The sequence below is a fragment of the Kogia breviceps genome, chromosome 5 (assembly GCF_026419965.1).
Source record: "Kogia breviceps isolate mKogBre1 chromosome 5, mKogBre1 haplotype 1, whole genome shotgun sequence".
NCBI classification, from domain to species: domain Eukaryota; kingdom Metazoa; phylum Chordata; class Mammalia; order Artiodactyla; family Physeteridae; genus Kogia; species Kogia breviceps.
The window spans coordinates 113,737,147-113,750,885 of record NC_081314.1 but is presented as its reverse complement, the minus strand read 5'-3'; the positions used below and the strand labels follow the sequence as shown (position 1 = coordinate 113,750,885).

Sequence of the window (13,739 nt, the reverse complement as noted above, 5' to 3'; positions counted from 1 at the left end):
CCTTCAATTTGTTAATATGGTGTATCACATTGATTGATTTGCGTATATTGAAGAATCCTTGCATTCCTGAGATAAACCCCACTTGATCATGGTGTATGATACTTTTAATGTGCTGTTGGATTCTGCTTGCTGGTATTTTGTTGAGGATTTTTGCATCTATTTTCATCAGTGATATTGGTCTACAGTATTCTTTGTGAAATCTTTGTCTGATTTTGGTATCAGGGTGTTAGTGGTCTCGTAGAATGAGTTGGGGAGTGTTCCTCCCTCTGCTGTATTTTGGAAGAGTTTGAGAAGGATAGGTGTTAGCACTTCTCTAAATGTTTGATAGAATTCTCCTGTGAAGCCATCTTGTCATGGACTTTTGTTTGTTGGAAGAGTTTTAATCACAGTTTCAATTTCAGTGCTTGTGATTGGTCTATTTATATTTTCTATTTCTTCCTGATTCAGTCTCAGAAGGTTGTGCTTTTGTAAGAATTTGTCCATTTCTTCCAGGTTATCCATTTTATTGGCATATAGTTGTTTGTAGCAGTCTCTCAGGATCCTTTGTATTTGTGCAGTGTCAGTTGTTACTTCCCCTTTTTCATTTCTAATTCTATTGATTTGAGTCTTGTCTCTTTTTTTCTTGATGAGTTTGGCTAATGATTTATCAATTTTGTTTATCTTCTCAAAGAACCAGCTTTTAGTTTTATTGATCTTTGTTATTGTTTCCTTCATTTCTTTTTCATTTATTTCTGATCTGATCTTTATGATTTCTTTCCTTCTGCTAACTTTGTGGGTTTTTTGTTCTTCTTTCTCTAATTGCTATGGATGTAAGGTTAGTTTGTTTATTTGAGATGTTTCTTGTTTCTTAAGGTAGGATTGTATTGCTGTAAACTTCCTTCCTAGAACTGGTTTTGCTGCATCCCATAGGTTTTGAGTCGTAGTGTTTTCCTTGTCATTTGTTTCTAGGTATTTTTTTATTTCCTCTTTGATTTCTTCAGTGATCTCTTGGTTATTAAGTAGTGTATTGTTAGCCTCCATGTGTTTGTGTTTTTTACAGATTTTTTTCCTGTAATTTATATCTAGTCTCATAGTGCTATGGTCAGAAAAGATACTTGATACAATTTCAATTTTCTTAAATTTATCAAGACTTGATTTGTGACTTAAGATATGATATATTCTTGAGAGTGTTCAATGAGCACTTGAGAAGAAAGTGTGTTCTGTTGTTTTTGGATGGAATGTCCTATAAATATCAACTAAGTCCATCTTGTTTAATGTATCATTTAAAACGTGTGTTTCCTTATTTATTTAAATTTTGGATGATCTGTCCATTGGTGAAAGTGGGGTGTTAAAGTCCCCTACTATGATTGTGTTACTGTCGATTTCCCCTTTTATGGCTGTTAGTATTTGCCTTATGTATTGAGGTGCTCCTATGTTGGGTGCATAAATATTTACAGTTGTTGTATCTTCTTCTTGGACTGATCCCTTGATCATTATGTAGTGCCCTTCTTTGTCTCATGTAATAGTCTTTGTTGTAAAATGTATTTTGTCTGATATGAGAATTGCTACTCCAGCTTTCTTTTGATTTACATTTGCATGGAATATCTTTTTCCATCCCCTTATTCTCAGTCTGTATGTGTCCATATGTCCTAAGTGGGACTCTTATTGTTGTCTTGTAGACAATATATGTAGAGGTCTTGTTTTTTTATACATTCAACCAGTCTATGTATTTTGGTTGGAACATTTATTCCACTTATATTTAAGGTAATTATTGACATGTTTGTTCCCATTACCATTTTCTAAATTTTAGGGGTTCATAATTGTAGATCTTTTCCTTCTCTTGTGTTTCCTGCCTAGAAAAGTTCCTTTAGCATTTGTTGTAAAGCTGGTTTGGTGGTGCTGGATTCTCTTAGCTTTGCTTGTCTGCAAAGGTTTTAATTTCTTTGTCAAGTCTGAATGAGACCTTTGCTGGGTAGAGTAATCTTGGTTGTAGGTTTTTCCTTTTCATCACTTTAAATATGTCCTGCCACTCCCTTCTGGCTTGCAGAGTTTCTTCTGAAATATCAGCTGGTAACCTTATGGGGATTCCAATGTATGTTATTTGTTCTTTTTCCCTTGCTGCTTTTAATATTTTTTCTTTGTACTTAATTTTTGATAGTTTGATCAATATGTGACTTGGCATGTTTCTCCTTGGATTTATCCTGTATCAATTCTCTATGCTTCCTGGACTTAATTAACTATTTCCTTTCCCATATTACAGACCTTTTCAACTATAATCTCTTCAAATCTTTTCTCAGTCCCTTTTTTATCTCTTCTTCTTCTGGGATGCATATATTTCTAATGTTGGTGTGTTTAGTGTAGTCCCAGAGGTCTCTGAGACTGTCCTCAATTATTTTCATTCTTTTTTCTTTATTCTGTTCTGCAGTAGTTATTTCCACTATTTTATCTTCCAGGTTACTTATCAGTTCTTCTGCTATTCTGCTATTGATTCCTTCTAAAGAATTTTTCCCTTCTAGAGAATTTTTAATTTCATTTATTGTGTTGTTCATCATTGTTTGTTTGCTCTTTAGTTCTTCTAAGTCCTTGTGAAATGTTTCTTGTATTTTCTCCATTCTATTTCCAAGATTTTGGATCATCTTTACTATCATTATTCTGAATTCTTTTTCAAGTAGACTGCCTATTTCCTCTTCATTTGTTTGGTCTGGTGGGTTTTTACCTTGCTCCTTCATCTGCTGTGTGGTTCTCTGTCTTCTCATTTTGCTTAACTTACTGTGTCTGGGGTCTCCTTTTTGCAGGTTGCAGGTTCATAGTTCCTGTTGTTTTTGGTGTGTGAGCCCAGTGGCTAAGATTGGTTCAGTGGGTCATGTAGGCTTCCTGGTGGAGGGGACTAGTGCCTTGTTCTGGTGGATGAGGCTGGATCTTGTCTTTCTGGTGGGCAGGTCCATGTTTGGTGGTGTGTTTTGGGGTGTGTATGACCTTATTATGATTTTAGGCAGCCTGTCTGCTAATGGGTATTAATTGTGTTACTGTCTTGCTAGTTGTTTGGCATAGGATGTACATCACTGTAGTTTGTTGGTCGTTGAGTGGAGCTGGGTCTTGGCATTGAGACGGAGAACTCTTGGAGATTTTTGCCATTTGATATTATGTGGAGCTGGGAGGTCTCTGGTGGACCAATGTTTTGAACTCGGCTCCCGCACCTCAGAGGCATAGGCCTCACACCCAGCTGGAGCACCAAGACCCTGTCATCCACACGTCTCAGAATACAAGGAGAAAGAAAGATGAAGAAAGAAAGAAAGAAAGAAAGAAAGAAAGAAAGAAAGAAAGAAAGAAAGAAAGAAAGAAAGAAAGAAAGAAAGAAAGAAGAAAGAAAGGAAGGAAGGAAGAAAGAAAGAGAGAAAATAGTTATTAAAATAAAAAATAATTATTAAAAATTAAAAAAATTAAGTAATTTTTTAAAAAAGAAATAAAGAAAAGAGCATCCAAACCCAAAAGCAAATCCACCAATGATAACAGGCTCTAAAAACTATACTAAAAAAAAAAAAAAAAAAATGGACAGACAGAACCTTAGGACAAATGCTAAAAGCAAAGCTATACAGACAGAATCACACACAGAAGCATACACATACACTCACAAAAAGAGAAAAAGGAAAAAAATATATATATATATCGTTGCTCCCAAAGTCGACCCCCTCAGTTTGGGATGATTTGTTGTCTATTCAGGTATTCCACAGATACAGGGTACATCAAGTTGATTGTGGAGATTTAATCTGCTGCTCCTTAGGCTGATGGGAGAGATTTCCCTTTCTCTTCTTTGTTCTCACAGCTCCTGGAGTTCAGCTTTGGATTTGGCCCTGCCTTTGTGTGTAGGTCACCTGAGGGCATCTGTTTCCTGCTCTGATAGGACGAGGTTAAAGGAGCAGCTGATTAGGGGGCTCTGGCTCACTCGGGTGGGGGGGTGGGAGGGAGGGGTACGGATGAGGGGCTAGCCTGTGGTGGCAGAGGCCAGAGTGATGTTGCACCAGCTTGAGGCGCGCCATGCAGTCTTCCGGGGAAGTTGTCTGTGGATCAGGGGACCCTGGCAGTGGCGGGCTGTGCCGGGTCCCGGGAGGGGAGGTGTGGAGAGTGACCTGTGCTCGCACACAGGCTTCCTGGTGGCGGCAGCAGCAGCCTTATCGTCTCATGCCCGTGTCTGGGGTCCACGCTGATAGCCGTGGCTCGCACCCGTCTCTGGAGCTCCTTTAAGCAGCGCTCTTAATCCCCTCTCCTCGCACACCAGGAAACAAAGAGGGAAGAAAAAGTCTCTTACCTCTTCAGCAGCTTTGTACTTTTTCCCGGACTCCCTCCCGGCCAGCTGTGGCGCACTAGCCCCTTCAGGCTGTGTTCATGCCGCCAATCCCAGTCCTCTCCCTGCGATCCGACTGAAGCCCGAGCCTCAGCTCCCCGCCCCCGCCCGTCCCGGTGGGTGAGAATGACAAGCCTCTCAGGCTTGTGAGTGCTGGTCGGCACCGATCCTCTGTGCGGGAATCTCTCCGCTTTGCCCTCCGCACCCTGTTGCTGTGCTTTCCTCCTCAGCTCCGAAGCTTCCCCCCTCCGCCACCCGCAGTCTCCACCCACGAAGGGGGCTTCTAGTGTGTGCAAACCTTTTCCTCTTTCACGGCTCCCTCCCACTGGTGCAGGCCCCGTCCCTATTATTTTGTCTCTGTTTATTCTTTTTTCTTTTGCCCTACCCAGGTACGTGGGGAGTTTCTTGCCTTTTGGGAGGTCTGTCTTCTGCCAGCGTTCAGTAGGTGTTCTGTAGTGGTTGTTCCACATGTAGATGTATCTGTGATGTATTTGTGGGGAGCAAGGTGATCTCCAGGTCTTACTCTTCCGCCATCTTGAGGCTCAAGGTCAATTTAATTCTAAAATATAGAAGAGAAATCAAAACATGTTATTTTTTCGATATTTAAGTTTTTTAAGGAGAACTGGAATTGGAAGAAAAAGTCAATATTATAGCTCTTAAAAAAGGTTACTCAGCAAAAAACCTGTAAGAGTATAAGTTAAATATATTTAAGTGCAGATGGGTCTAGTTAATAGTTAATTGTTATATCTCATGCTGTTTCACTTATAAATTATAAGCAAAACAATATTAATAGAGCCATTAGAAATCACGTACAAATAACATGACAATATTTATTTTAACATTATCTTATTGAAAATTAACTTGTATGGCCTAAATAATATGGTAAAGATATGAGTCTAGAAGCTATTCTATTGCGCTCCATTCTTAATTCTCATATTCCCTTTTAGTAATTTTCTACAGGGGTTACAGAATATACTATTTATTTCCATGGTCCATCCACTCTACTCTTGTTTTAGTTGTTACTTATCACATTGATAATTATTTGAGTTTCAACATGTACTATGTCTTCTAATTTTTCTACTGCATGATTGCTTTTGTGAATTTTAGTCAGAGACCAGCTACCAAGCAGGATATAATACTCTGGAGATCCTATGTTTCAGCATTATAGGAATAGGATTATCTCCAGACTTTTGTCACCCACTGCTAAACCAGGAGCTAAGCATGCGTAGATTATGTCAAGAGAAAAGCTGCCGATCCTCACGTGAAGAGCTTGAAGAACCAGATATGAGGATTATAACTGAATAATCTGTTTTTTCCATGATATTTTTCATCATATAAAAGGCAGAAGATATATATATATATATATATGTAATATATTCTTTTTTGAGAAGCAAATATGTGAATCCAGTGATATTCCTTATAGTTTGACTATAGTTGCAGTGGTCAGTAAGACATAATAAGGCTTTTTCCTTAATGGTTCAAGAGCTAATTTTGTCTAGTCTTACAGATGAACAAAGAACAGTTATCCAGATTATAGCTCATGATGTGGTTGCTTGAGCAGATGTTACAGAAAGGATACTACATACACATTGATAATAAGACTAATTATATGCTTCAGTCTCTTGCAGTCATAACCTATATCTGCTTATAACAGATTCTGAGACTGATTTGGTGTCTCTCAATTAATAGGAAGTCATCACTATCTCCGAAAAGGAGAGTCTGTGGACCCCACATGGGGAAGAGCATAAAGCCAGAGGAGAATCTTTTGTTCAGGGTAGTACAAATATATCTGAAGCTTAGCTAATTTTAAAATTAGAATCCTATTGGTTTTCCCATCTTCCTAGAAGATTTAGGATAATATCATCAGTGATGGGCATGTATGTATGATAAGGCAGAGTAAAAAAAGGAGATTTTTAGTATAATCATGCAACAAAGTTATTTTATAAAAAGCAGTCAAATTTAGGGAAGGAAAATTTTATTTCCTTGATTTTTCACTTTGAAAATTAGAATTATTCAATCACTAAGCTATGAATACACTTTAGCCTCCCCAGATTGGGATAACAGTTTGTGATACTGCCACAATTCTCTCCTTGGTATTTGCAAGACTTCCATTAACAGAGGACTGTCACCTTGTTGGAAGTTCAGAAGTAGAGGAACAAATTTATATCACCCTAATGACAAGACTGGTAGGGAGCATTGTGTGGTTGTATAATTATTATACTACAAAACAGCAAAATGAATAGCTCTGGAGGTCTAACAAAGAGTCAGGTGGTTACAGTCAAGATGAAAACTTAATTTGGAAGCATTTACTGCTTTGAGCATTAAAGGGACTGTGGTGTCCTGGCCATCATAAGTACTAAGTCTTTCTGGTACCAAGGGTAAAGGAGAAAAAATTAGGCAGCAAGCAAATTATCTATTGTACTGATTTATTACAGTAAGTGAATTCTGTTATAAGATTCTTTTTGTTAGAAGTGCTAAATATTATTTATAAGTCAGGGAGGGATGAAAAGTGCAAGTTTTAAGGGTTTTATGTTCTATGATTTAGAACTACTGTGCTTTACAACTTCAAATTTTAAAAGTTAATTTTGTAAGAGTATATATCTGCTTGTTTTAGAAATAATTATACATCTGCTGGAAATAAATCATACACACATAATAACTAGTCTTGTTGCCATAGTAAATACAGTAAAACTGACAGTTGCTTTTAGAAACAGTTGATAGTCTTCTAATGGAGGATAAAATAAAATGTTTTTCCTCCAAATATTTAGAAATAAGTCATTAAATTGAACTTAATGTAATAAGTAAAATTTAGATTACCACAAATAATTATTTATAATTCTAATATGAGAAGGTATTACAAATATTTTATTGGAGTAATTATAAAAATCAAGGTGATTAAAACCTTGTTGTAAACAGGAAGATAGTACTCTTGATATACATGAAGCAATAATTTTTCTAATTTGAGAATTACTTTTTGGACAATCACTAAACCTAGTTAAAATAAAGTGCATTGCATTGGGCTTATTTTATTTTTTTCTCATTTAAAAACATGATTTTAATTTACAAAAGACAAAGTGGATATATATTTGTAAACATTTATTCTCTTGAACTGAAAAAAGCTTGCATCAGCACACATTGTACAGCCTTGTAAATTGAAAAACAGGTTCCTTGTTCATAAGTGCAATGAATCTTTGATGTCCAGTGATCTGCTGCAAACAATGAAAACACATTTTAAACCACTTAAGAAGTTTCCATCACTCATCAAATGCATTTCCTCAGGTGACAAAAAAATCCACAAGGAAGGGAATGAAAATAAGTGGCATTTAATTATTGGAGGGAGACTTAAAAAAAAAAAAAAGGAAGTATTTTCCTGCCTAGAATGATTCCTATTCCCCTTTGAACCTAAGTGGTTTGATTAAGAGGTGTTAAGAACATAATTTACTTTATACTTAATATTTATATGACCTAAGTGAATAAGGAAAAGACCCTATGAAGGAGTTCTATATTTTCTGGAAATTGTGTGTTTAGAGATACAGGGGAAGAGTAGTCTTCTATTTGTGGGGTCTCCTTAGTCATCCTCCAGCCCCCCCAAAGACAGTCCATGGTTGTGACTTGGTTATTACACTCCTGCATTCTTTTTCCCCTAAATTCTATGTTGGGTCACACTGTGCTGGCTGCAAAAAAAGAAATACAGGTTGCAACTAGTTGTAGTCATTTTGAAGAATAATTTGCTGTACAATAGAGCTGATACAAGAATTCAGAAATATAAAACAAAAGAACTATAAAAGTTAGGAGGAAGTTGAACAGCATTTCCTCAGAAAAAGCTGCTAACTGTATCATTCCGATGCGGATTCCTACAGTCATCTGGGGTGAAATGTGTATTTTCTCCCCCTTTGCTGGATCACTGGCCTGTCTTCAGAAGTTGTAGTGCCATGACCACACATCCTAGGAGTCTCATGTTAACAGAAGCTCCAAATACCAAGCCAGTTAAAGATGGGCGAGGACAGGGGAATCACAAAGGCCATGGGTCCAAAGTGGCTGTTACTGAGAACTTGCCCTTTTCACAATGTGAAAGTCATAGCGCTTCTTGCTTGTTCTCAGCTTAAACTCGTTAGCTGAGTTAATTTGTTTCTTCAGAGCATTCTGTGCAGCCGAGATGGAGGGGAATGTGGCTAAGACAGTGTACGTGGAGGCCAAGTCACTAGGTTTAGAGCTTTCGGGGTTGACAGTGCTGTCCCTGCTGCCACAGCAGAGGGTGTGACGACGCAGCTGGGGCTGGGACTGGGGGTCCCGTAGCCACCAGATCTTGGAGCCAATTTTAAAGAGTTCCCCAAAAAGCTTCTCAGCTTCCACATGAGTTATTCCATCTGGTAGTTCAGTAATTTCCAAGACCTTCCCAACAACTACTTCTCCTACACCAAGGTCAGTGGATGCAGCTTTTTTAGCTTGTTTCCTTCCTCAGTTTCCATGCTTGTTGCCAGGCTGACCCTGTTGGGCTGGAATGTGTCTGTGCAGAACAGCAGGAGAGTTGTACTGCAGGGGCTGGCCAAGTGACGGGTATCCGGCATCTCCTGAACAATATTGTCTCTGCTGCTAAATTCCATACACTTTTGTCCTCTCTGGTGATCACCGTAATATTTGTTTTGTTGCCACCGTGGGGGTGAATGGGCACGAGATTGTGGATTGTTTGGTGCACTGAGCTGCATCATCACCATTCCGCCACCAGGTGGTGGAGGTGGCACAGCTGCACACTGGGGGCCTTGGAGCTGCTGGGAATTGCATGGTGAAATAGTTTGAGGCAACTGTACTTGTTCTGATCCTGGATGTTGCAAGTAACCTACTGAGGAGCTTAAATTATTTTTTTGGCCAGGTGGAATGATGCTGTAGTAAACTGGTATTCCTGCTGTAGGCATAGATCTTTGATTAGACTGATTAGGAAACATAGCAGGCTGTTGATACGTCTGATGGGCAATTCCTTTAGAACCTTGAGGCAGTGAAACCTGAAATGATGGCACTGAAGGATAGGCAATGACCACTCCTTGAATCTGATTTCCAGTGCTGTTGGGCCGGCCACCAAATAGGCTCTGACCCTGGGGTTGCTGAATTCCAACTATCCCCTGGTAGTTTTGCTGCTGGTTGGGCACAACTTGATAACCTGTCTGCTGGGCAGGCTGGGGTAGTGGTTGGTTTAGATGTGAATTGTAATGGACAGAAGGGACTGGGCGATACTGAGGTTGACTGGAGTGGTAGTGGCCTGGAGCACAATAACAGGCTGGCATCTGTGGAGAGGGCTGCTGAATATATCCTTGCTGCTGGAGCACAGGCTGGCTGACAGGATGACCAGAGGCAGAATAGCAAGCAGTAGGGACTGGCTGCCCAGGAGGTAGGGGAGGAAGAGGAGGTGTTGGTGGTGGCGGGGCTGCTGTCGTGATATAACCAGACTGCTGTACTGAAGAACAAGAGTGGGCTGGAACATGGTGGCGTAAGGGTCAGAACCATCTGCACATGGCTGGCGGGCAAGACTCAGGTGGCGACACTGAGACCCATGGCTGTCCTGCTGTGAGAAAATGTGCAGAGCTGCTTGTTATTGAGGTGATGGTGGAGGTAGAGGTGGCTGTGGAGGCCCAGGCACTTGGGTTCTAACTGGTTGTTGAGTCCTAGGAGGATTATACACAACTGGACTCCCATCTGGGTTTATGAAGGGCTGACGTGTTTTTGAAAGCCTGCCTATGCTTTTGTTTCTTCCAGAACTATCACCTCTTGTCAGAACTGAAATTCCACTGAAGCTGCTGGCTTTGGTTACAGCAGGCTTGAAGTTTCAGAGAGAGCTGTCTGAATCTGTGCTGCTCCAGGGTCATGATTCAGAGTACTTCAACTCGATCTCACTGCTGCTTTGATGGTTCTTTGTTGATCTCCCTGAAGAATCTTTATTAACTCTAAACATCTGGCGCCTCTGCTGGGTGCTACTAGCATCCTCATCTTGGATTCTTTTGTCAATAATATAATTCTCTTGGGAACACAGGGGATCTTGGGAAAATATTCGGTCTCTAGCTCTCTGGTACTCTTCTTCTCTTTCTTCTATAGATTTGCTTCTTCTGTCAGCTTTCAAATGTATTCTCATCTGGTTATCATCTTTGTCAAAGGTAGAGTTATCTCTCTTGAGGATATATCGTTTCTGAAAGTCTTCACCTTTATCATCCTCAGTATGTTCATTAAATTTCTGATCAGGTATTCTTTTTTTTTTTTTTTTTTTTTTTTTTTTTTTTGCGGTATGCGGGCCTCTCACTGTTGTGGCCTCTCCCGTTGCGGAGCACAGGCTCCGGACGCACAGGCTCAGTGGCCATGGCTCACGGGCTTAGTTGCTCCGCGGCATGTGGGATCTTCCCGGACCAGGGCACGAACCCGTGTCTCCTGCATCGGCAGGCGGATTCTCAACCACTGCGCCACCAGGGAAGCCCTGATCAGGTATTCTTGTATTGCTAGTTTTGTTTACTATGACAGACTTCCCACTCTGATCAACATTGTGGTCTAATCCAAAGTAAGCAGCGACTCTGTGTAATAGCATCCTATGGTAAGACGTCATTGGGCAGAATTTTTTATGTGGAGACTCGTTATTCCCAATGAAATCTAAAATTTCTTGTTCCAATTTCAACAGCATCATACTGTCCCTGGGATTGTTTTTTAATGTATTTACTAAAAATTCATGTAGACCTATGCCAGTTGAATCAGTGTATTCTTGACCTAGAATCTCTTGATAACATTTTTCTGGGCAACTTATCACTGGCTTTTTCTTCTTCTGCTTCCTCTTTTGAGGGCTTCTCCTCTTTTTCAAATGATTTTGTTACCTGTATCTGAATTTTCTCCTGCAAATTAATATTGTTGTCAATGCAATGTCCATTCTTCTCTGCCAAAATCTTCCCATAGTTTTCTGATTTGATAAGATTTACGACTCCGGTTGTATCTTTCACTTCTGCCTCCAAAGTCTTCATTGCTTCAGTTTCATTCTTTACAGTAATAGTATCAGACATCCTCATTAGCAAAGGTTATTTTAGAATTCTACAGGGAACTTAAAGCCTGATGTGTCCTATGGATGTGGAATTATGGTGTCCCGCAAAAATAAAAATAATCCAAGTTTCTTTCTCACAGTTATCAGCCTGGATGTCAATTGTCTTGACCAATTTGGAATCTGGCAGGAGTCATTAGCAAAGGTTATTTTAGAATTCTACAGGGAACTTGAAGCCTAATGTGTCCTATGGATGTGGAATTATGGTGTCCCGCAAAAATAAAAATAATCCAAAGTTCTTTCTCACAGTTATCAGCCAGGATGTCAATTGTCTCGACCAATTTGGAATCTGGCAGGAGTCCCATGTCCTTGTCACCACTGTAGATTCCTGGACTAAAATGGACTGTCTAGGATAAAATATATCATACCTTTCAGGGGCCCGCTTTACTGAGGAGGAGGCGTTTGGAACGCGGCGCAGCAGGGCGATGGAGGGGCTGGGTGGGTGCAAGTTAAAAGTCTTACAAAAGGGAATTAACCCCATCACCAGCCCGCACACCGGCTCCAGTGGCAGCCACGGCTGGCAAAATCCCGCCCCTTCCCACCACCAGGCTTATTTTATCTTGAACACAGCCTTTGATTACTTATTATAAGAATATCATTATATTTAAAAATATCTTATTTCCAATCTTTACATTTTTATTTATTGAATACATTAATATTAGACATTAGTTTGAACATTTTATGTAATACCAATCTATAATATAAAATCCCTTTTATTCATGTAAAATAATTATCTTGGTATTATATAATGTGGTGATTAATAAGTCAAAGTATAACAGTTTAAACATAATTAAAACGCACTTTTTGTATACTTTCAAGTAGTTCTTTTGATTCAGTTTTTTTAAATTGAAGAATGACTTAATATTACATTTTAAGAGTGAATGTATAATTCTCTTGTTTTGTTTTGTTTTTACAGAGAAGCACTGTCCTTTCTGTTCTCAGAATTTAGACCTCCCTTAGTTCACTGTTGTGGACTGAAAGCTGGGTCTCCCCCAAAATCATATGTTAATATTTCAGCCCACCATGTGATAGTATTAGGAAGTGGGGTCTTTGGGAAGTAATTAGGTCAGGAGGGTGGAGCCCTCATGAATATGATGAGTGTCCTCATAAGAGTAGACCAGAGTGCTTTCTTTCCCTCTTTCTTGCTCTCTGCCATGTGAGGACACGCCTAGAAGTCAGCTGATTGCAAACCAAGAAGAGTGCCCTCAGTTTAATACTGGATCTACTGCCCCTTCATCTCAAACATCCCAGTCTGTAGAACTGTGAGAAATAAATTCTTGCTGTTTAAGCCACCTATCTGTGGTATTCTGTTAGAGCAGCCTAAACTGACTTAGACACCGACATAATAGAATTTACATTTGTACAGATCAATGGGGTGGAAAAGTTTTGTTCGGCCTTCTAGAATATTTTCAATATGAAAGAGATTATTATTATTTTATTTGTTTTATAAGATCATATCACATAAAACTTACCCTTTTAAGTTATACTCAAACACTATTAAAACCACTAATCAAGAATATGACTTTGAACATTTTCTTATATAAAGTGAAAGTTTACATTTGATATTGGACTGATGGATCTTTGTGGGGTTTTTTTGCTGTATGCGGGCCTCTCACTGTTGTGGCCTCTCCTTTTGCGGAGCACAGGCCCAGCCGCTCCGCGGCATGTGGGATTTTCCCGGACTGGGGCATGAACCCGTGTCCCCTGCATCGGCAGGCGGACTCTCAACCACTGTGCCACCAGGGAAGCCCTGATGGATCTTTATAATTAGGAGTTTAAAATTGTATGTGTGTGTGTGTGTTTTCCAGATTGCTTTGATAGAGCGGAAGTTCACAATCCTGGCTATGTCGTAGAACCACCTAGTGGTCTTACAAAAAAAAAATTACCTTTGCTGGCAACCTACCTCCAGAGATTTGATGGGGGGAGATGGGGGTTGAGAACTGATGTAATTTACTAGGACTCCAAAAGAGTTTATTGTGCAGCGAGGGTTAAGAACTACTTGCCTAAGTACAGGTAGATAGTAGCACAGGATTTCTCAATAATTTCTGCTGCCTCTGGTAAGGAGAGAGAGAAACAGAGAGAGGGAGAGGAAATTGGTATTCATTGAGGAAAACTGATCTCCCTCCTTTGACAAAATGGCAAAAACATATTTGCTCTTTGCCCTAGTCAGTAAACAAATGTTGAGAATGAGGGAATCATTTGGGAACCCAAACTTATTTTCGGCATTCCTTTTCTTCCTATCTAGGTAAAACCTTGTGACCTATCACTCCCAAAATCTTTTGGTAACTTTGAGGTGCTTTAAATAAGGGGCTGCCACACTTGTTTTATATAATCTCTGTTTCCAGTGTGAACACA

The 13,739-nt window shown here is 39.6% G+C and overlaps 1 pseudogene; it reads right to left on the bottom strand.

Annotated features, from left to right (window-relative positions):
- Window positions 1-8,362: 8,362 nt before the first annotated feature.
- On the bottom strand, window positions 8,363-11,355 carry LOC131757439 (R3H domain-containing protein 1-like; annotated as a pseudogene).
- Window positions 11,356-13,739: the final 2,384 nt, after the last annotated feature.